Here is a 23,540-nt window from a genome sequence, read left to right as displayed (position 1 = left end):
GCTTTACGCTAGAGGGTAATGGATATCGGTATAGGCGGGGATCCAAGGGCCCCCTATATACGTTATACGGGTAAGTTAGTAACGATTAAATTTAAGGAAAAAATATATACTATTAAGGCCGTAATATACCGCTATACCGATAATAGTCGGCGGATAAATAAATACCACTATTACTCTAAGTATAATAGCCTTAAATACCGCGTAGGAAGTTATATATCTTTATCGTCGTCCCGACACGCCTTTACTTCTCTTTATACCTCTTTATTATCTCTATAGCTCCTCCTTTTATAGACTACTCCGTAATCCTGTTTCTAATATATATAATAGCTCCTTATTACCGGTAAGAACGCTACCGAGTAGCTATAAAAGGTTTTAGTTATCGCTATTAAGAAAGGTAGCTTAAATAAGAGTCGCCGCATAAGTATTAGTATATCCCTTTATTAACCCTATATAATACCCTTACTAATCCTTTATAGTACTAGGCTATAGTAGTTCGATACTAGCTTATCCTTAGAGAGGCTTTAGGTTAAGCGACGCTAAACGTTAACCGGTCGTCTACCGAGGAAGCTATAGCTACTCGGCGTTAAGCTAAGGAAGTTACCGATACCCGCTAGAAAACGGCGGAAGATATCCATAAGAGGCTTAATAGTATAGAGTCGATCCTTAAGTAGTTCGTCGGGCTATAGTAGTAGCGTCTAGCCGTCGAGCAGGAACGCCTCGATATTAAATAATAACGCCTTACGTTATATAAGCGCGACCTTATAGCCTAGGAGCGGACGGCTACTACTTTTAAGCAGATAGCCGCTCTTAACCTAGCCTAGGCTTAGGGAGACCTACCTATACTCTTAAGGCCTACCTTAGCCCCCGCGGGGGTTAGCTTTATAGGCGATAATATATTTAGTAATAATAGCCCTATATAACCTTAAGCCTTCGTGCCGTAAAGTCCCTAGGGTCCCCCGGATCCTTATAAAGTGCCCGACGATAACGATATAGTGCTAACCTTATTAGTGAAGAAGGGGAAGAAGGCTCTAACGCCCTCGACTCCTTTATCAGGGAAGAAGAAGAAAAAGCAGTAAAAGGCGAAGACGCCTCTATCTCTTCGGCCTTCGATACTATCCACGGGTAGTAGCTAAAAGGGGGTAACGGCTACTACCGCGGGGCAGACCTAGGTATATATAGAGGATAATAACGGCGAGGTGGCTAGGCGAGAGCCTACCCCTCTAGACGATAAGTTAGTGGGGTTTAAGGATACTCTTTTAGGGGCGTAATAGAATAGTATATATAGAGGAAACGGGTTTTTTTTTAGGTTTTTTACTAGCCTTCAGGTTAGGTTTTTCCTTTTTTTTTTTTTTTTTAACTAGCTTTAGGGTATTCCTATCATAACTCTAATAGTCCTAACCCTGCTTGTATTATAATATAATCGTGTCTCTATTATAACGGTTAAGTAAGGGGGAAAGTAAAGCTTAAGGCGATAAGCTATTATACTAGAAGAATAGGAATAGGGTTAGGGGCGTCGTATTTAAGAAAAGGAATAAAGATAAAGACTAAAACGCTTAAAAAGGAAAATACATTAACTAAGGCGGTAACGCCTATATAGTCCCCTTCTGGATTAAGGGGGGGTCCCTGCCTAAGAATTTATCTCTATAACCCACTAAAGGGTTTTACTAGGTCGGTATAGCCGATACGTGCGCCGTATCCCTATTAGATTCCCTATAGGAATAGTATAGGAATCTATTATATTCCTAGTAGGTCTTATTATCCGTAAGGAGGAGGAAGGATAAAATAACGCCCTATATCGTGTCTATAAGGTCTTCTATAGAAATAGTATATAAACCCGTCTAATTCCCTAGCAGTCTCGCCTTAAAGTAAGCGTCGACGAGTTTATCGGGGATATTCCGCTTCGGCTCCTAGGTATTTTCTTCGTCGCTATAACCGGCCTATTTAATTAGGTACTAATACCGTTTACCCTAATATCGATAGTCTAGGATAGCTTCGACCTTATACTTATCCAAATCCGGTTCGACGTTAACCACGGGTAGCTCCGGCTATACCCTATCGCGGGACTTCTATAATTCTAGTAAGAAAACCGGGAAAACGTTATAAATTCTTATACCCTTTAGTAGTTCTAACTAATAAGCCAGGCTGTACGTGCCGACGATCTTAGTCACCTTATAGGGGCCGATAAACTTATTGCTAAGCTTTTTCGACGGTCTCTTCTACCGGATACTCTTCGTGGATAGTAGGATATACTCGGTAACCTTAAAAGAACGCTAGGTATAACCGTTATTATAATACCATTTATAGAAAGCCTATACCCTTTTAATAAGGTCCGAAATAAAATAGTGCTAGGCTATAAGGTATTCCGCCCGGGTCTCGGCTTCGGCAGTGCGGACCTCGCCTACCCTCGGAAGCTATACTTTATTAGGTCCCCTTAGGTCATAGCCTATTAGAGCATCGGATAGGGTATAACATATCGCAGAATACCACGCTATATTATAGGTAAATTCTGCTAAGGGTAACCGGTTAACCCAGTTATCCTATTCCTATAAACAAAACACACGCAGGTAATACTTAAGGTTCTAATTCTGTCACTCCGTCTATCTATCCGTTTACGGGTACCACGCTATAGATAGGCATCGTGCGGTGCCGAGGTACCGGTATAAGGTTACCTAAAAACGACTTATAAATAGCGAGCCTTAGTCTAAGATAATACCGTTAGGTAGGCCCAAAGTACGGAAGATATAATACTATAAAGACTTAGTAAGTCCTTCTACTATTAGGCCACTACTTAAGAGAATATAAATCGAGTACTTTATTAGGCGGTATACTACTATAAGAATAGTATCCCGTTTCCTATTTATAGCCGCGCTATAAACCGGCGGCAGACCCGTAATAAAGTTAATAGATATCTCTATAAAGGGGCGCTAAGGCACTAAAAGACTCGCCAGCTCGCTATATAGCTTATAATACCGTGGCTTAGTGCGTTAATAAATAGTATAGGTAAGTATAAACTACCGGATATTCCTAAGTAAATAATCTTAGAAATAAAAGTCCGAAATCTTTTTAATAGTCCTTATAACCCTATAGTAACCCACGCTAAGTCTATTATAGAAACACTATAGGACCTTTTAACGGAGGCTAGAGTAGTCTAGTATAAAAACGCGATTCTTAAAATAAAGAATACCACCGCTCCTAGACTAGTGTCCGTACGTAGTATCGTTACTATAGGCCTTACGCTATCTAATATAAAAAGGGTTATCTGTTTACGCCTCTACCACCTCTTCTAGTAAGGTAGGGGAATTAAGAGCGGGAAAAACAGGGTTAGACTTAGGGGCATTACAGAAACTATGCTAGTTCCCGATAAGACCTAAAGTAAATTACCTCGAAAAAGACTCCGAGATAACGTTATCCGCTTACGTCTTAACTATCTTTTCCGGTAAGGTAGGAGGAGCGGGAATAGCGCGGGTACTATACTAAGTCCTATATAGGCCCAAGGCAGAACACTTCGAAATAGACTCTAAAAAAAGGTTATCCACTTACGTCTTAACTATTTTTTCCGGTAAAGTAGGAGGAGCGGGCTCTAAAAAAAGGTTATCCGCTTACGTCTTAACCACTAAAGTAGGAGTAACGGGAAAAATATAACCGGGGCTATTACGGGAACTATACTAATTCCCGATATAGCCTATAAAATGCTTAGAAAAAGACTCTACCGCCTTAGCCCGGTTAGTAACCAGGACACGCTTATAAAGCGTATATTAGGGCTTTCTCGATAACCTATCCACGGGGTTTAATATCCCCGGGCGGTACCGGATCCTAAAATCAAATAATACTAATTCTTTAAGCTAATAGGCGTGCTACCCCTTAAGCTTCGGCTTATCTAGTAGGTAGCGATAGTTTAGGTAGTCTATTAGAACTATTATAGGGCTCTGATAATAGGCGACGTAATACCGCTACGTCCGAAAAGACTTAATAATAGCTATAAGCTTAGAATCGGGTATACTATAATTAAGCTCGGCACCGCAGAGCTTACGCGATATAAATATAATAGGTCTCTATAGCCTATTCTGAAGCTAACTAATAACGGCCCTAATTATAAAAGCAGAGGCGTCGGGCTTAATACGTATTAGTAGGGCGGGATTAAAATACCGCAGAACTAGTACCTTCTAGAATAGCAGTTTTATTTCCTCGAATGCGGTCTAGGCCTACTAGGAAAGTATAAGGATCCCTGTATAGCACCCTTTTAAATAGTCTATAAAAGGGGCGGCGACCTTAGAGTAATTCCGAATAAAACGTCTATAAAACCCTATAAAACCTAGGAAGACCTATATCTTCTTAACACTATTAAGGAGTTCCTAGTCGCGGATTACCTTAACGCGAGCCGGATCTATCTATACCCCGTTTAGGCTATAGATAAACCCCAGGAATTTAATATCACTAGTCTTAAACTCGTACTTATCCGGGTTAGTATATAGGGACTACTACCTAAGCCTTATAAGGACCTCACGGATATATACGCGGTGGGTGACTAAGTCCATACTATAAATAAGGATATTATCGAGGTAGACTATATAGATAGTGTTTATAAGACCCGTTAACGCCTAATTAATATAGCGTTAGAAGCTCGCGGGGGCGTTTATAAGGCCGAATAGTATTATAACATACTCGTAGTAGCCGTATTTTATCCGGAACGCCGTTTCCACTTATCACTAGCTTATATATAAAGCCGATAGTATACGTCCTTAAGATCCAGCTTAGTATAGTACTACGCTAACGATAGCCGGTCTAAAATCTTATATATAAAGGGTAAAGAGGTATAGTCCTTAATAGTCACCTTATTTAACCCTCTATAGTTAATATAAAGGCGTAGCTTACTACCCTTCTTAGGGACGAATAGGATAGGCGCGCCGGACGGGCTAGTAGACGGTCTAATCCACCCTTTCGTAACGGTATTCTATAAGTACTAGTGTAGTACCTCTAATTCTTATACGGCGAGGGGATAGATAGGACCGTATAGCGGCTTCTTCCCTTCCTCGATCTTAATAGCGTAATCCTACTACTAATACGCCGGTAGCCTCCCGGCGTTTTCGACGTTAAATATATTAGCGAAATCTTAATACTATTCTAATAGCGTGGTAGCGGCGGGGTCCCCGTTTAAGCCAGGGTAAGCCCCGTCTTCTAAGAATTTATCTCTATATCCTACTAAAGGGTTTTCTAGGCCGTTAAGGCTAATATAGCCGATATATAGACCCCGCGTAGAATCTATATAGGTTAAAGTAAGGATAGACTTAGCTTATCTAACTACTCTACGCAGTTCTCTTAGGGATATAACCACGCCTAGCTCTGCGTAGGATAAGGGTGTTACGACGGCTTCCGCTCCTCTATAGTATAGCGGACGATAGGGGACTGGCGTCGAGGTTTTAATTTAAAATAAGAAGAGGATATTAACTAAAGAGGAGTAACTATTATTCGTAGTGGTCTGGTTATAGTTACGTCGTAAAGACTAGGCGTCTTCTTTATAAGGTAGGTTTAAGCGTAGAACAGTAGTCTAGGTAAAGACTTAGATTAATTAATATCTTATTCTCTAGTAGAAGTAAGACCTAGGATACTCTGGTTTATATAGACGAGTATTAATAGTCCTAGCCACCCTTATACTAACCGCGTAGTATACGAGGTTACCGTGACTCTATAGTATTTCCACGGGTTTAGTACTAATCCCTTAGGCTTAGTGCTGATCCTTTTCCTAGAGGCGTAAGCCTACCCTTTAACGTATACTAACGTTTTCCTCGTATTAGTACACGTGTGTTACCATATAATCCTTCCTAAGTTATCCTTCCCTGGCTATATCCTAGTACGCTACCCGCTCTAGTATATTATATACTAGTGTATTCTTTATACTAATTCATATTAGGCCCGTTAGCCGCTGGCCGTAATATTACCTCTCCCCTTCTAGGCGCTATCCTAGCAGTCGTATAAGTAGGTCGCCTATCCTAGGTTTATCGCCCCTAAGATTCTCTTTTCTTTTTCTATAGCTGACTATTATATCCGACCGTATACAGAAACGTTCCGTTTATCCCTCTCCTTCGCGTAAGACTTAGTAGCGCCACGCCTTAATCGCGTTAATTAATTCCGCGGGTTTTAACGTTATACCTTATTTCTTTTACTCTTCCCGCGGCTTTACTTATCGTATAATCGAATCTTTTTCTAGATATCGCGAATACGTTCGTTAAGGGTATTCGTGTAACGGCTCGGGGGTTTCCTTATCGTCGGGTAGGTTACTAACTTCTTCCTAGGTTTTTTGTTTTTTATTCTGATTAGTTCTTAGTGCGTTATTTTACCACGGAATTTTCTTGTTTATCGGCTAGCGAAAAGGAGGCCGAATAGCAGCTTCTCGAGGCTTAGCAGAAGCTTAACGAGTCGGTAGCCCGCTTAATTCGCCTTCGTAGCTAGAAGGCTTCCCTGCGGGAGAAAGGGGTCGCCCTTACTACCGCGAGTAGCGGCGCGCTTAATGCTCTTAAGGGTGCTGCTTATAAGGAGTCCGAAACGGTGGTTAATACGTAAGCGGCCGGTGCTGTTAATATAATTAACTGGAATCTGATTCTAGTGTAGGATATAGGTGATTTTTCGGATATTAATTTTGCGTAGACCGCGGCGTCTAGTTCTAGGTCCTAATAGTGTTTTATCGGTATTACTTTAGGAGTTACTTATAATAGATTAGGTTTTCTTTAGGTTTCTATATATTATCGCCGTGGTCGTAGTTTTTCCACTTAATAAAATATTCGGTGCCGTCTAGCATCTCTCGGTAGTCGAGGATTCGTTCTACTTTATACATATCGCTAATATCGACCACGATCGTGTCTTATATTATTTTTATATTCTTTAGTGCTAGTTTAAGTAGTAAAATATAGAAATTATTATATATCCTTATTATCGGAGGCAGTAATAGGATATAGTTCGTATCTGACTTTTTCTCTAGGATTTTAAATAGTCCTAGTTTTTTAAAATCTAATTTATCGCTTAGTTATTATATTTTTATATTTTTACGAATAAGGTAAACACGGCCCCCCCTTAAAAGGGTTAGTCCCTTAATCCTTAATTAATTCGTGTATTTACTTATTCGTGTTCTAACTATCTCTAGGTCGGTGTTACGACGGCTTCCGGTCCTCTATAGTATAGCGGACGATAGGGGACTAGCGTCGAGGTTTTAGTTTAAAATAAGAAGAGGATATTAACTAAAGAGTAGTAACTGTCGTTTATAGTGTCTAGTCGTAGTTACGTCGTAAAGACTAGGCGTCTTCTTTATAAGGTAGAGTTAAGCGTAGACTAATAGTCCAGGTGAAGACTTAGATTAATCGATATCTTATTCTTTAGTAGAAGTAAGACCTAGGATACTCTGGTTTATATAGTGATAGTGCCTCCTTACCCGTAGTGACTGTTCCTTACGTGGTCGTTATGCCTAGGTGATTCTGTTATGACCAATCACTTATTGGTTACTTTGTCGGAGTGATCGACCCCGGTCCGTCCTGGACGGTATACTAAGTACCTCCGTACCTAGTAATACGTGACTTAGTATATAACTCCTCGAGTCACCCTGTGCTGCCCCCTGTCTAGGGCCGTCCTGTGGGATATACACTAGTATATCCCTAGGGTTAGTCTATATTACGGCCGGCCGTAATATTACCTCCCTCCTTCTAAACGCTATCCTAGCGGTCGTATAAGTAGGTTACTTTTCCCTAGTTAGTGTTCCTTAGGTTTTTCTTCTCTTTTATTACTAACTATTATATCCGACTGTGTCCAGAAGTCGTCTCGTCCTAAATCTTATTCCGCTAAAAACCGATTAACCGTTTCCGCCCTTATCGCTAATTAAGGCTACGAGGTCGTCCCCTATACCCGTTATATCTCTAAGAACATACCGTGCTTCGTTCTGGACGATATCGCTCGCTATTACGCGTGTTTCCGCTTAGGTCGTTTTTATAATAGTGCTAGAATCCTAATATCTTCTAGTACGCTCCTGCCTTCGCCTTCCCGCTTAGTCTTTATTTACTTACCCCCTCGCCTTCCTAATAGGTCGTATAAACGAGGAGCTAAAGCGTCTCGAATAAGAGGAGGAGCGGACCGAGGAGATACTTTACGAGGCGCTCGCCCGCTTATCCCGCCTTCGCCGAACTCGTCGCTTACTACGGAAAAAGGGGGTAGAAATAGTTCGTAAGGACCTTACCGATATAGAGGAGCTTAAGAAGGTGGAGAAGGAGGAGGAAGAGGCCTGTCGGGCCGAGTTAGAGGCGGTAGCCACTGTATAAGCTACCGGTGCTATTAATATAATTAATTAGAATTAGGTAATATCGTAGGATATAGGTGAATTCTCGGATATTAATTTTATATAGACTATAGTATCTAGTTCTAGGTCCTGATAGTGTTCTATCGGTACTACTTTAGGAGTTACTTATAATCGATTAGGTTATCTTTTAGTTCCTATATATTATCGCTATAATCGTAGTTTTTCTATTTTATAAAATATTCGGTGCCGTCTAGCGTCTCTTAGTGGTTAAGGATTTATTCTGCTTCGTATATATTACTAGTATCGACCACCATCGTGTCTTATATTATTTTTACGTTTTTCGGTGCTAGTTTAAGTAGTGAAATATAGAAATTATTATATATCCTTATTATCGGAGGTAGTAATAGAATATAGTTCGTATCTGATTTTTTCTCTAGGATTTTAGACGGTCCTAATTTTTTAAAATCTAATTTATTACTTAGTTATTGTGTTTTAATGTTTTTACGAATAAGGTAAACGCGGTCCCCCCTCGAAAGGGTTAGTCCCTTAATCCTTAATTAATTCGCGTATCTGCTTATTCGTGTTCTAACTATCTCCAGGTCGGTTCGTAGTTCTTCGTGTAGTTTTTTTATACTTTTAACTATTTTTATCGCTCTTAGTACATCTAGTCCTTCTAAAGGTTTTCTAAATACTATTAAAGTGTATCCGTAATTTACTTCGAACGGTATTTTCTTTATTAACTCGTTTAACGAGTTATTATATATAAACTATATAAGTAGTAGGTATTATACCTAATTATCCTATTTGTACCCTACGTAGTATCGTAGGTACTATTCTAGGACTTAGTTTATAACCTTAGTTTATCCGTCCGTTATAGGGTAAAACGCTATTAAATACTTATATTTCGTTCCTAGCTAGCTTATAACTACTTTCCAGAAGTTACTAGTAAAGAGCTTATCTTTATCCGTGATAATTTTATTCGGTGCGCCGTGATCCCTGATTAGTCGGTCGATAAAGATACTTACTAGTTCTTCTGCTATAGTATTTTTAATATATAGAATATAAAGAGTATATTTCGTGAATCGGTTAACGATCACGAATATACTATTATAGGCGGTTCCTATTACTGGATCTTTGGATACTGGAAATCCTATCACGAAGTCTATTATAATTGATTTCTATAGTCCGTCTACTACTAGCAGTGGCTTTAGTAGTCCGTAAGGTTTATATTAGCTGCTTTTTGCTTTCTAGTAAATATCGTAGTTACGAATAAAGTCCCTGACTCGTTCTTTGGTTCCTATATAGCCGTATTATTATCGTAATCGGTAGTATATTTTATAAACTCCTTAATATCTATATATCGGCGAGGCGTATACTTCTTTAAATATAATATCGGTTATCCGATTAATATTATTTACCTCTTTATTCTTCAGGGTAAGAGCTTCTCCTTCCTATTAGAGTATAGCTTACGGTTTAGGTGATTCGTTAGGTATCCTTAGTCGGCTAAGTGCGTCTACGCGACTATTTTCGCTCCCTTTTATATACTAAATATAGAAGTTAAATTCGGCTAGGAATTCTGCCTATCGGATCTATCGTTTATTAAGAACCTTAGTAGTAGTAAATTACGCGAGGTTCTTATAATCCGTGTAGAATTATACCGGGTGTCTTATCCCTAACAGATACAGTCTTTATTCTTTAAAGGCTTCGATAATAGCTATTAGCTTTTTATCGTGGATCTAATAGTTAAGTTCTGGTCTACTGAGTTTCTTAGATATAAAGGCTATAGGGTATAGTCTTCTTTCTGCGTCGCGCTATCCGAGTTATGCTCCTAGAGCCTAGTCGGATACGTCTATTTCGAGTTCGTATTCTTTATCGGGGTCTAGTATTACTAAGATAGGTTCGCTGGTAACCCTTCCTTTAAGAGCTTAGAATACTTCTTTAATTCTTTTATTCTATTCGAAGTCGAGTCCCTTTTTAGTTCCTTTAGTTAAGGGGATAGTAATCTTACTATAGTCCTTAATAAATCGTTAATAATAGTTTATAAGTCCGAGAAAAGACTAAATATCACGAATATTCTAGGGTTATAGCCACTTAAAGACGTATTAGACTTTCGCCTTATCTATACAGATCTTATTAGGTCGTATCGTATAACCTAAAAAGTTAACTTCTTACGTGTGGAATTGAACTTTTTCTGGTTCGATTAATAGGTCGGCGTCTTATAGGAGTTATAGGATCGTGTGAATATGTTGTCGGTATTCTTTGAGTGTCTTAGAGAAGATTAGGATATTATCCAGGTATACTATAACGAAGTGGTCTAGATACTTCCTTAGGATATCGTTAATAAGTGTTTAGAACGATACCGACGTATTTATTAATCTAAAAGGTATAATAAGGTACTCGAAATATCCTCGCTTTGTCCGAAACGCTATCTTCTACTCTTCTCCTTCCTTAATCCTAATTAAGTTATAGGCTCCTTTTAAGTCGAGTGCCGTAAACTATTACGCTCCGACTAGCTAATCTCGTATCTCTAAGATAAAAGGTAATAGGTACCGATTCTTAATAGTTATATCGTTAAGCTATCGATAATCGATATATAGTTATAGTTTACCGTTTTTCTTTAGTATAAATAGGATCGAGTATCCTGCCGGTAATTATAATACTCTGATATAGCCTTTTACTAGTATCTTTTCGAGATATTCTTCTAAGGTATTTAATTCCTTCTAGTTTAGCCCGTAAATTAGAAAGAATTTTAGGTGTGTCCTTTCCTTTAGGGGTATCTCGTGATTATAGTATCGGTGTTTCGGTAATCCGGTCTCTAGATTTTCGGTAAATAGCTTTCCGTACTTACGGTATTCTAGTAATACCTTAGCGAGTCTATCGTGATCGCTTATTACTAGTCCTTTTTCTGCTTAGATAATCTAGTAGATTCCTTTAATAATATTAGTTACGTGTTAGTGGTTATACCGTCGTTACTATCTTAAAGTCTTTCGTACTTCTTTCGCCTTAGTCCCTAACTTCTAGCGGCTATCTAAGTCTCCCTAAGGCTCCTTCGTCGGTAAGTCTTTCTGCTATTTTCGACGAATATCGGGATCGGGTAAGGTTTCCTTCATAGTCTCCTACTTACTCTCTAATCTCCACCGGAGCTAGCTAAGCTTCTAGTCTATATCGGGATTCTATTCGTTAAACTATAGTTTGCTAAGGATAATGTCCTTATAACCTATATCGTATATATCGAACTTTATTATTCTAGTCTTATTCTGGATTTTAACCTAAAGGTGTATAGTCTCCTAGTTAATAATAACTTCTTCGTAGGACTAGTTCTTCCCCGTATACGGAGTAATCTTATACTCCTTTTCTGGGTATTTTCTAACCTAGGGAATAAAGAACTTTCTCACGGCTACTAGTAAGATAAAGTTTCCTGCTACGCCTATATCTAATAGTGCGTTTATCTTATATTTATCGAGTCGTATTCTAATATAATAATACCCTATACTACTATATATTATAGAGTATATCTATTAAGTGCCTCTTATATACTCCTAGCGATAGTATACTCCTAGTTTTTTACCCGTTTAGCTCGGTATTCGAGGGATATCTTTTTATCTAAGAACCTATACTAGGTTAAGAGCTATTCTATCTATTATAGGCGTTTATCGAGGGTCTAGAAGCGTGACTCCTAAGCTTCTTAGTTATATTCTAGTTATCGGATTTTCTTAGAAGCGTATACTATATAGCTAGTAGTATTATATTCGTCCTACTAGTACTTATAGTAATTATGCCTAGGTAGTTAATTATCTAATCCTCGTAGGCTTATTATTAGGTCGGTAAGAGTATCCCGGTTCTCCTAAGCGTAGTAAGGTTATTAACGTGTAATTCGCTACTATTCCCCGCTAGTATTCGTGGGTATCCCGCGGTAAGCGTTATCGAAGTTAAGTCTAGTAAAACGAACTTAGTGGGTCTATCTAAGGGGTTCTTCCGTGAGCTAGTCGAGTATCCGTAGCTAGATAGTTTCCTCTTTAATTAGGTCGGCTATTTCCACGGGTTAATACTAGAAGTTCGTGCTGCTATCCGGGATTCCGTCGGACTCCGTTTCCTAATCTTACTCTTCGAGTTTAGCGATTCTTTCTCGGGTATAATCTTCTTCCTTCTGGATTTCTAAGATCTGCTTCTGCCTCTTAGCTTCTTCTTTCGTCTATCCGTATTTTTAAAGGATTTCTGCGATAGTTTATAAAGCTAGTCCGTCCTTATCCTAGTCGGGGATCTTAAGGCTATAGTCGTTATCGTACTCGTTACTAGATACTATAGCGAGTATCTTCTAGGGTCTCTTAGGGTAGTACCTAGCTCCGTCTTTCCCTAATTAGTATACTAGATAATAGTTATCGTAGCAGGTTGCCTAATAGAGGTTAACGTGTGGTATTTTATCCCTATAAATTTCTAGGTATCTAATAGCGTTAATTTCCTTCTAGGGTCTTCCTTTCTCGATCGTATTTACTTATCGTTACGGTTATTCTTTCTTAGGCTTATAATAATCGCGTGTATAGTGACCTAGCCTATTATAGTTATAACACTTAACCTTAGTTATATCCTTTTTGCCCTGCTTATCGCTTTATCGGTTAATATTATCGAGCTTTATAGGTCTATTATAGTATCTATATAAGGTGTTTCCGAACTAGTGTGGGTATGATTATTTCTTCTTTAAATTAGCCGTGTAGAATAGAATACTCGTTTAATACTTCTTCTAATAGCGTTATTTATAATTCCGGTTATCGATACGAATTACTATCACGGTGTATTCGCTAAACGTCTTAGGTTAGTCTAATCGGTATAATTCGTCCTTTACTTCTTTCTTAAGTCCTTAGTAGTACCGATTTATAAGGGGCTTATCCGGGTAGCTAAGCTTTAACGAGATTTACTAGAATCTTATAGTATAGTCCGTAGCTAACTTATTCTAATATAGCTAACTTAGTTATTCGGCCGTGACTCGTTCCTTATCAGGCTAGCCGAAGATAGCGTTAAGTTTCTTAACGAATACGTCGAAGTCCTCGAAGATTACCGTGGTTCCGGGCTTCCTTAGGATCTCTATTCTTATATTCTCTAGGTAGTCTTTATAGATAGACTTAAACTATTCGTGTATATCTCCTATAAGGAGTGCCGCGGTATAGAGTACCTTAGTTTCTTCCGTACGGATACTATCCTAGTAGAATAGGAGATAGCCTCTAAGCTAAGTAATAAAGCTCTAAAGCTATCCCTAAGTCCTGTTATACTTAGGGGGTATAGGGTATCTATACTTAGCCCCGATTCTAGGATAGTTTAGCTAAGCTTTTAGGGTTATATTCTCCCCCTAAAGCTAAGTGATTATATCGCGAATCTGCTAAAGGTCGTTACTCCTTTTAGTGGTAGTGGTAGGCGTCGCGGTGCTTATAGCGTTCGTGGTACGGTTATTATTATTCGATATATTAGAAGAGTGATTACTGGCTACTTCGTCGTCTTATTAAGGTTATTCTGGTCCTTCCTCTTCGTCGGAGGAACTGGATTCTTTAGACGATAATTCTTCTTTAGATAAAGTGACTTCTTCTTCCTTAGGCGAAGTAGCTTCTGCTTCGGGCGTACTACTTATTAGCTATCAAGGTTAGCTTACCGAATAGAATTAATTAAAATATTACGACGACTTCCGGTCCTCTATAGTATAGCGGATAATAGGGGACTAGCGTTAAGGTTTTAGTTTAAAATAAGAAGAGGATATTAACTAAAGAGTAGTAACTATTATTTGTAGTGTTTAGTTGTAGTTACGTCGTAAAGACTAAGCGTCTTCTTTATAAGGTAGAGTTAAGCGTAGACTAATAGTCTAGGTAAAGACTTAGATTAATCGATATCTTATTCTCTAGTAGAAGTAAGACCTAGGATACTCTAGTTTATATAATAATAATACCTCCTTACCCGTAGTGACTATTCCTTACGTGGTCGCTATGCCTAGGTGATTCTGTTATGACCGATCACTTATTAGTCACTTCGTCGGAGTGATCGACCCCGGTCCGTCCCGGATAGTATACTAAGTACCTCCGTACCTGGTGACACGTGACTTAGCACGTGACTCCTCGAGTCACCCTATGCTACCCCCCGTCTAGGGCCGTCCCGTGGGATATACACCAGTGTATCCCTGGGGTTAGTCTATGTTACGGCCGGCCGTAACAGTCGGTTCGTAGTTCTTTATATAGTTTTTTTATGTTTTTAAATATTTTTATTACTATTAGCGTATCTAGTCCTTCTAAAGGTTTCCTAAATACTATCGGATTATATCCATAGTTTGCTTTAAACGGTATTGTCTTTATTAACTTATTTAATAAGCTATTATATACGAATTATATAAGCGGTAGGTATTATACCTGATTATCTTACTTATATCCTATATAGTATCGTAGGTATTATTCTAGGATTTAGTTTATAATTTCGGTTTATCCGTTAGTTATAGGGTAAAATACTATTAAGTACTTATATTTCGCCCCTAGCTAGTTTATAACTACTTTCTAGAAGTTACTAGTAAATAATTTATCTCTATCTATAATAATCTCGTATAGTATACCGTAATCCCGGATTAGGCGGTCGAGAAAGATACTAGCTAGTTCCTCTGCTATAGTGTTTTTAATATATAGAATATAAAGAGTGTATTTCGTGAATCGGTCGATGATCACGAATACGCTATCGTAGGCGATTCTTATTACTAGATCTTTGGATATCGGAAACCCTATTATAAAGTCTATTATGATTAATTCCTAAGGTCTATTTACTATTAGTAGTAGCTTTAGTAGTCCGTAAGGTTTATATCGGCTACTCTTTACTTTCTAGTAAATATCGTAGTTACGAACGAAGTCCCTGACTTATTCTTTAGTTCCTGTGTAGCCGTATTATTATCGTAATCGGCGGTAAGTCTTATAAACTCCTTAATATCTATATATTAGCGAGGCGTGTGCTTCTTTAAACGTGGTGTTGATTATCCGATTAATACTATTTATTTCTCTGTTTTTAAGGGTAAGAGCCTCTCCTTCCTATTCGAGTATAGCTTATAGTTTAGATGATTTATTAAGTATTTCTAGTCGGCTAAATACGTCTACGCGACTATTTTCGCTTCCTTTTATATATTAAATATAGAAGTTAAATTCGGATAGGAATCCTGTCTATCGGATCTATCGTTTATTAAGAACCTTAGTAGTGGTGAATTACATAAGGTTCTTATAATCCGTGTAGACCTATACCGGGTGTTTTATTCCTGATAGATACGGTCTTTATTCCTTAAAGGCTTTAATAATAGCTATTAGCTCTTTATCGTGGATCTAATAGTTAAGTTCTAGTCTACTAAGTTTTTTAGATATAAAGATTATAGGATATAGTCTTCCTTCTATATCGCGTTACCCGAGTTATACTCCTAGAGCCTAGTCGGATACGTCTATTTCGAGTTCGTATTCTTTATCGGAGTCTAGTATTACTAAGATAGATTCGCTAGTAACCCTTCCTTTAAGGGCTTAGAATACTTCTTCTATTCTTTCGTTCTATTTAAAGTTAAGCTCTTTTTTAGTTACTTTAGTTAAGGGGATAATAATCTTACTATAGTCCTTAATAAACCGTTAATAGTAGTTAATAAGTCCGAGGAAAGACTAAATATCGCGAATATTCTATAGCTATAGCTACTTAGAGATATATTAGATTTTCGCCTTATCTATATAGATTTTATTACGTTATATCGTATACTCTAAAAAGTTAACTTCTTACGTATAGAATTATACTTTTTCTGGTTTAACTAGTAGGTCGGTATCTTATAGGAGTTATAGGATTATATAAACGTGTTATCGGTATTCTTCGAGTGTTTTAGAAAAGATAAGGATATTATCTAGGTATACTATAACGAAATAATCTAGATACTTCCTTAGGATATCGTTAATAAGCGTTTAGAATAATACCGGCGTATTAGTTAATCTAAAGGGTATAATAAGGTATTAGAAGTGCCCTTATTTTATTCGGAATACTATTTTCTACTCTTCTCCTTCCTTAACCCTAATTAAGTTATAGGCTCCTTTTAAATCAAGTACTATAAACTATTATACCCTAACTAGCTAATCTTATATCTCCGAGATAAAAGGTAGTAGGTAGCGGTTCTTAATAGTTATATCGTTAAGTTATCGATAATCGATATATAGTCGTAGTTTACTGTTTTTCTTTAGTATAAATAGGATAGGGTATCCTACTAGTAACTATAATACTCTAATATAGCCTTTTACTAGTATTTCTTTAAGATATTCTTCTAAGGTATCTAATTCCTTTTAATTTAGTCCGTAAATTAGAAAGAATTTCGGGTATATACCCTCCTTAAGGGGTATCTTATAATTATAGTATCGATATTTCGGTAAGCTGGTTTCTAGATTTTCGGTAAATAGCTTTTTATATTTATGGTATTCTAGTAATACCTTAGGGAGTCTATCGTGATCGCCTTCTACGAGTCCTTTCTCTGCTTAGATAACCTAATAGATTCCTTTAATAATATTTATTATATATTAGTTATCGTGCCGTCGCTGTTATCTTAACGTTTTTCGGTCTTTTCTCGCCTTAGTCCCTGACTTTTAGCGGCTATTTAAGTCTTCCTAAGGCTCCTTCGTCGGTAAGTCTTTCTGCTATTTTCGACGGATATTAGGATCGGGTAAGGTTTCCTTCGTAGTCTTTTACTTAGTCTCTAATCTCCACTAAAGCTAGCTAAGCTTCTAGTTTATATCGGGATTCTACTTATTAAACTATAGCTTACTAAGAATAACGTCCTTATAGCCTATATCGTATACGTCGAACTTTATTACTTTAGTCTTATTCTGAATTTTAACCTAAAGGTATATAGTCTCCTAGCTAATAATAACTTCTTCTTAGAACTAGTTCTTTCCCGTATACGGAGTAATTTTATACTTATCTTCTAGGTATTTCCTAACTTAGGGTATAAAGAACTTTCTCACGGCGGCTAGTAAGATAAAGTTTCCTGCTACGCCTATATCTAATAGTGCGTTTATCTTATATTTATCGAGTCGTATTCTAATATAGTAGTGCCCTATACTACTACATGTTATAGAGTATATCTATTAAATGCCTCTCGCGTGCTCCTTACGATAGTATACTCCTAGTTTTTTACCCGTTTAGCTCGGTATTCGAGAGATATCTCTTTATCTAAGAACCTATACTGGATTAAGAGCTATTCTATCTATCGTAGGCGCTTATCAAGGGCCTAGAAACGTGATTCCTAAGCTTCTTAGTCTTATTTTAGTTATCGGATTTTCTTAGTAGCGTGTACTATATAGCTAGTAGTTTTATATTCGTCTAACCGGTATTTGTAGTAGTTATATCTAAGTGGTTAGAGGCGAATCTCGCGTCCTTTATCCCTAGTCTCCGTGATAACCTAATTATCACGTTATCTTTTTAAATAGACTCTATCTTCTAGGGTTTATTCTTTATTCCGTGGCTAGAAGTTATTAGCCTGTTTACGTTCCTTATATATAAGGTATACGTCCTTGATATAATTTACCTAAAGGATTAAGCTATAGCCTAGATAGTTAGCGTATATTATCTATCCTCTCTTATATGTTTAGTACTCGGGTGGTTAATCGCCCGGTCCTTATAGGCTTATTATTAGGCCGGTAAAGGTATCTCGGTCTTCCTAAGTATAGTAAGGTCGCTAATATATAGTTTATTACTACCCCTTACTAGTATCCGTGGGTGCTCCGTAGTAGGCGTTATTTAAGCTAAGTTTAATAAAACGGACTTAGTAGGTTTATCTAAGGGGTTCTTCCGCGAGCTAGTCGAGTATCCGTAGCTAGATAGTTTCCTCCTTAATTAGGTCGGCTGCTTTTATAGGTCAATACTAGAAGTTTATGCCGTTATCTGGGATCCTATCGGACTCCGTTTCCTAATCTTACTCTTCGAGCTTAGCGATTTCCTTTTATACGTAACGTGTATAATCCTCTTTCTTAAGCTAGTATTTCTCTTCGGGAGTAAGTCCTACTTCCTAGAGGGCGCTTAAGCCTCCACTACTAGTATTCGTGTAGACTTCCTATTTCTTCTGGATCTCTAAGATCTGCTTCTATCTTTTAGCTTCTTCCTTCGTCTATCTGCGTTCCTAAAGAATTTCCACGGTAGTTTATAAAGCTAGTCTATTATTATCCTAGTCGGGGATTTTAAGGCTATAGTCGTTATTGTACTCGTTACTAGATACTATAGCGAGTATCTTCTAGGGTTTTTTAGGGTAGTATCTAGCTCCGTCCTTCTCTAATTAGTATACTAGATAATAGTTATCGTAGCAGGTTATCTAATAGAGGTTAGTGTGTGGTGTTTTATCCTTATAAATTTCTAGGTATCCGATAGCGTTAATTTTCTTCTAGGGTTTCTTTCTTCCGATCGTATTAGCCTATCGTTACGATCGTTCTCTCTTAGGCTATTAGTAATTACACGCGAAGTGGCCTATTTTATCGTAATTATAGTATTTAACTTTACTTATATCTTTCCTGCCCTGCTAGTTATTTTATTAGTTAATATTATCGAGCTTTATAAGACTATTATAGTATCTATATAAGGTACTCCCGAGTTAGCGTGGGTATAGTTACTTCCTGCTAGTATTAGCTTAGTTCCTCCTATAGTAAGTAGCGTGTAGTATAGTATTCGAGCCCTAATATTTTTTTATTCGTCGTTTAAATTATCGGTTATCGATCCGAATAGCTATAGCTATAAACGTACTAAAATCGTCTAGGTGGTTAAGCTTATATAGTTCGTCCTTAACTTCGTCTTTAAGTCCACGATAGTATTAGTCTATAAGGGGTTTATTATTATAGTTAAGCTTCGAGGCGATCTATTAGAACTTAGCGGTATAGTCGGCTACCGACTTAGTCTATTAAAGCTTTTTAAGTCGTTAGGCAGCGACCCTCTTCTTATCGGGTTATCTAAAGATACCGCTAAGTCGCTAAGCGAAGATCTCGAAGTCACTAAAAATAGCCGTAGTATCGTCCTCCCTCTTAGTAGGATCGTTAAGATACTCTAGATAGTCCCTATGGATAGGCTTAAACTATCTATAGGTATCTCCCGTAAGGAGTGCTATAGCGTAGAGAACTTTCGCCTCCTCCGTGTTAAGGGTATCCCTATAGAATAAGAAATACCCCCGAAGATAGGTTAGGAAGCCTTATAGCTATCCTCGGGTCCTATTATACTTAGGTGGCTCTGGGTACTTATACCTTAGGTTACTAGGACGTGGTGCTTCGATCTAAGCTTAGAGTTACTGGTTCTCTTAGTGGAGTTACGTAATTTAATTATGTATAGCTTATATTAGGTCGGCGGCCGCGGTAGCCGTCGTTCTAGTATTACTAGTAGCATTGCCCGTGGTATTAGCGTTATTCGATATATTACTTTCTGTTAAGAGAGTACTGCTTATTAGGTGTTAAGGTCTACTTACCGAATAGGATCGATTAAAATATTATAACGGCTTCCGGTCCTGTATAGTATAACGGACGATAAGGGACTAGCGTCGAGGTTTTAGTTTAAAATAAGAAGAGGATATTAACTAAAGAGGAGTAACTATTATTCGTAGTGGTCTGGTTATAGTTACGTCGTAAAGACTAGGCGTCTTCTTTATAAGGTAGGTTTAAACGTAGAACAGTAGTCTAGGTGAAGACTTAGATTAATTAATATCTTATTCTCTAGTAGAAGTAAGACCTAGAATACTCTGGTTTATATAGACGAGTATTAATAGTCCTAGCCACCCTCGTGATAACCGCGTAGTATACGAGATTACCGTGACTCTGCAGTATTTCCACGGATTTAGTACTAATCCCTTAGGCTTAGTGCTGATCCTTTTCCTAGAGGCGTGAGCCTACCCTTCGACGCATACTAACGTCTTCCTCGTGTTAGCACACGTGTGTTACCACGTGATCCTTCCTGAGTTATCCTTCCCTGGCTATATCCTAGTACGCTGCCCGCCCTAGTATATTATATACCAGTGTATCCTTTATGCTGATATATGTTAGGCCCGTTGGCCGCTGGCCGTAATAAAGGGGTAAGTCTACGTGCTACGCTGCTAATTAATATTAGGGTTAACGGCTATAAGCCACGGCCTGCCTAAGATAATCTTTACACCCTAGGGATTAAGGTCTATAATATAGAATTCGGCGTGCTATACTTTCTTCCGATCCTAGTAATCGGTTATAACGATAATCCTATAAGTGGACCTAAGAGTTATCTTAACTATCCTTCTATAATCTAGGATACTAAGACCGGGGACTCCTTAGGAACCTAACTAGTTCCTAGGAGGGACCGATCCAAAACGTTAATATCGGCGCCCCTATTAAGGAGAGCTGATATCTATACCTATTCCCTACCTCGGCGAAAGGACACGTATACCTCTATTAGTATAGTAGTAGGGGTAGTCCGAGGCGGGTATAGTTCCTATGGCACCTCGCCCGTGATATAGCCGACCGTAGGGCGAGCGGTAAACACCGGTTAGGTATTCGGGTTACTATTACTTAAGCGTCGCTCGGCACGGGGGCTAGGGCACGTAGTAGCGTAGTGCCCCTTTTAGTTATAGTTATAGTAAGTAATAGTATCGAGGTACGGTCTAAGGCATATAGGGTAGTAAGAGTAGAGACTAGTATAGGTGCAGATATAGAGGTAGGCGTAGGGATACCGGTAGAACCGTAGGTGGCCGTCTAGGTACCTTATCCTGGGGCACACGAACGGAAACGACGTTATTAGGTATTAGACTAGAAGTCTACTCGAGTAACGGCCAGCCCGTCGTTAACAATTAAAGCCTTAGCCCTATAATAGGCCGGGGCTAAATCCTAATAGTTCTTAAGAACCCCTATAGACACTATATAGTCCCGAATAGGCGGAAGCACCTTTATTAGTACTGTCTAAATCCTCTACTAGTCTAGGAGCTCGCCTAGCAGTTCTGACTCCAGGGCTTCCTACCGTTATATAAACTTAGCGTAGAACTCGCCCTCTCTCTAAAAGGAAATAGACTCGCTCTAGATCTATACTGCCACCTCTTATAGGCGGGTATCGTTATCGTTAACCGAATAGAATAGCTAGGCCTATAAGGCTACCTAGCTAACCGTATTAGAGTCCCCGTTATATTTATATCGTAGTTTAGCCTACTAGCGTTCCTTAAGATAGTAGGGGAGACACGATATAATAAAGTAGTTCTTCGCGGCGTTCGTAGGAAAGGATTAAGAATCCAGGTTAAACTGCTAGTTAGTCTCCTAGATAAACGTGCGATATTTAGCCTAGGACACGCTATCCTATTTTAGAAGGAGAAAATTAAACTTAGCCTATATAGCGGACCCGTGTATAGAAGATATGGTGGATATATCGTGGGTATACTAGGATCCTATTAGGGTTACGATAATACGATATTAAGGTTTAGCTATATAACGGTAGGTAATATCGGCCCGGTAGGAATCGATAGCGGGATTAATAGAGGCGGTAGCGGTAATAGCGATAGTAGTAGTATCCTCTTCTAGCTTAGTAGAATAAGCGAGCTTATGCTTATAGTGGTTCTATACCTCTATCCATTTAACGCGTCCGTCTAGTTATTTATCCGTTAGTATAGCTAGGTTAACGTCTATACACGGGGGCAGGTTAGGATCCTATACGGGTCCTGTTATAGTTATAGGAGAAATAGGGACGGTGATAGGGGTAGAGGTAGTAGTAGAGGTAATACTATCGATAGGAGTAGGTATAGGGGCAGGAATAGGTACCGGTATAGTAGTAGAGGTAGGAGTAGTGTTAGTTCCCGGCGTATTCCTATCGTGTTCCTTATTAACGGGGTTATCTTCTATAAAGGCGGTCTCGCTATCGCGGAGCTATCGCTTAAACTAACTAACGGCCTTATTAAAATCGAAAGTAGGATTATTTATTTCGTGATAGTTAGATATCTTAGTAACTCTCCTTAACGGTCTTCGCACCCTTAAGGGTAAAGCGATTAAAATGTTAAATAGGTAGTCGTAAAAAGTAAAAAGGTAGGGTTAAGTAAAGAACCAGGTAGGATTATAATAGGATCACGATAGAAAAGTATAAGGGTAGCTAAAGAGTTAGATTAATCGCTAGCCTCCCCTTTAAAAGGGGGAGGCTCCCTCGCTCCTTAAGACTACGCTTTACTCCTCGAGGAGTGCTTATGTACTTCCTCGAGGGCTACCTTATTTACTTCGAGGGACTATTCTATTTACTATATAATAACTTACTTTGTTTATGCCTTAAGGGGTCTCGGACTAGGCATACCTAGACCCCTATGGGTTTATACTACGGACCTATTATGACCACTGCTGCAGGCACCTAACACTAGGTTAATATTTGTATATGGGAGCAGGTTAGCAATATACGCTAGTCCTATTATAACCGTGGTCTAAGGAACGGGGGCGGTAATAGGGGTAGTAGTAGTAGTAGAGGTAGTGCTAGCGATAGGAGTAGGTATAGGGGTAAGAATAGGAATAGGTACCGGTATAGTGGTAGAGGTAGGAGTAATATTAGTTCCCGGTATACCCCTATCATCTTTCTCGTCGGTAGGGTTATAGGCGTCTTCTATAAAGGCGGTCTTACTATCGCGGAGCTACCGCTTAAACTAACTAGTAGCCTTATTAAAATTAAAGGTAGGATCGTTTATTTCGTAATAGTTAGATATCTTAGTGACTCTCATTAACGGTCTTCGCGCCCTTAAAGGGTAGAGCGATTAAAATATTAAATAGATAGTCGTAAAGAGTAAGAAGGTAGGGTTAAGTAAGGAACTAGATATAATCACGATAGGATTATAACGGGGTTAGAACGTGGGTATAGCTAAAGAATCAGATTAATCGCTGGCCTCCCTCTTTAAGGGGAGGCTCCTCCGCTCCTTAAGGCTACGTTCCGCTACTCCTCGAGGACTACTTTATTTACTTCCTTAAGGGCTGCTTTATTTGCTTCGAGGGACTATTCTGTTTACTATATAATGACTTACTTTGTTTATACCTTGAGGGGTCTTAGACTGGGCATACCTATACTGCTATAGGTTTATACTAGGGGCCTATTATAACCACTGCTGTAGGCACCTGATATTACCTAAGATATCTAGTTATATAACCGTAATAAATAAAAGAGTTTTTCTTTTACTATTATAAGGGTAGTTACCTAATATATTTAGTCACGTGACCTTAATAAGTAAGAGTGTTTTTCTCCTACCTATTATAGGGGTAGTTACCTAAGATATTTAGTTATATAATCTTAATAA

Source organism: Sodiomyces alkalinus (genome assembly GCF_003711515.1).
Source record: "Sodiomyces alkalinus F11 unplaced genomic scaffold SODALscaffold_9, whole genome shotgun sequence".
In the NCBI taxonomy this organism is placed as follows: domain Eukaryota; kingdom Fungi; phylum Ascomycota; class Sordariomycetes; order Glomerellales; family Plectosphaerellaceae; genus Sodiomyces; species Sodiomyces alkalinus.
The sequence above is the reverse complement of the archived record's forward strand: the minus strand, read 5'-3'. Positions refer to the sequence as shown.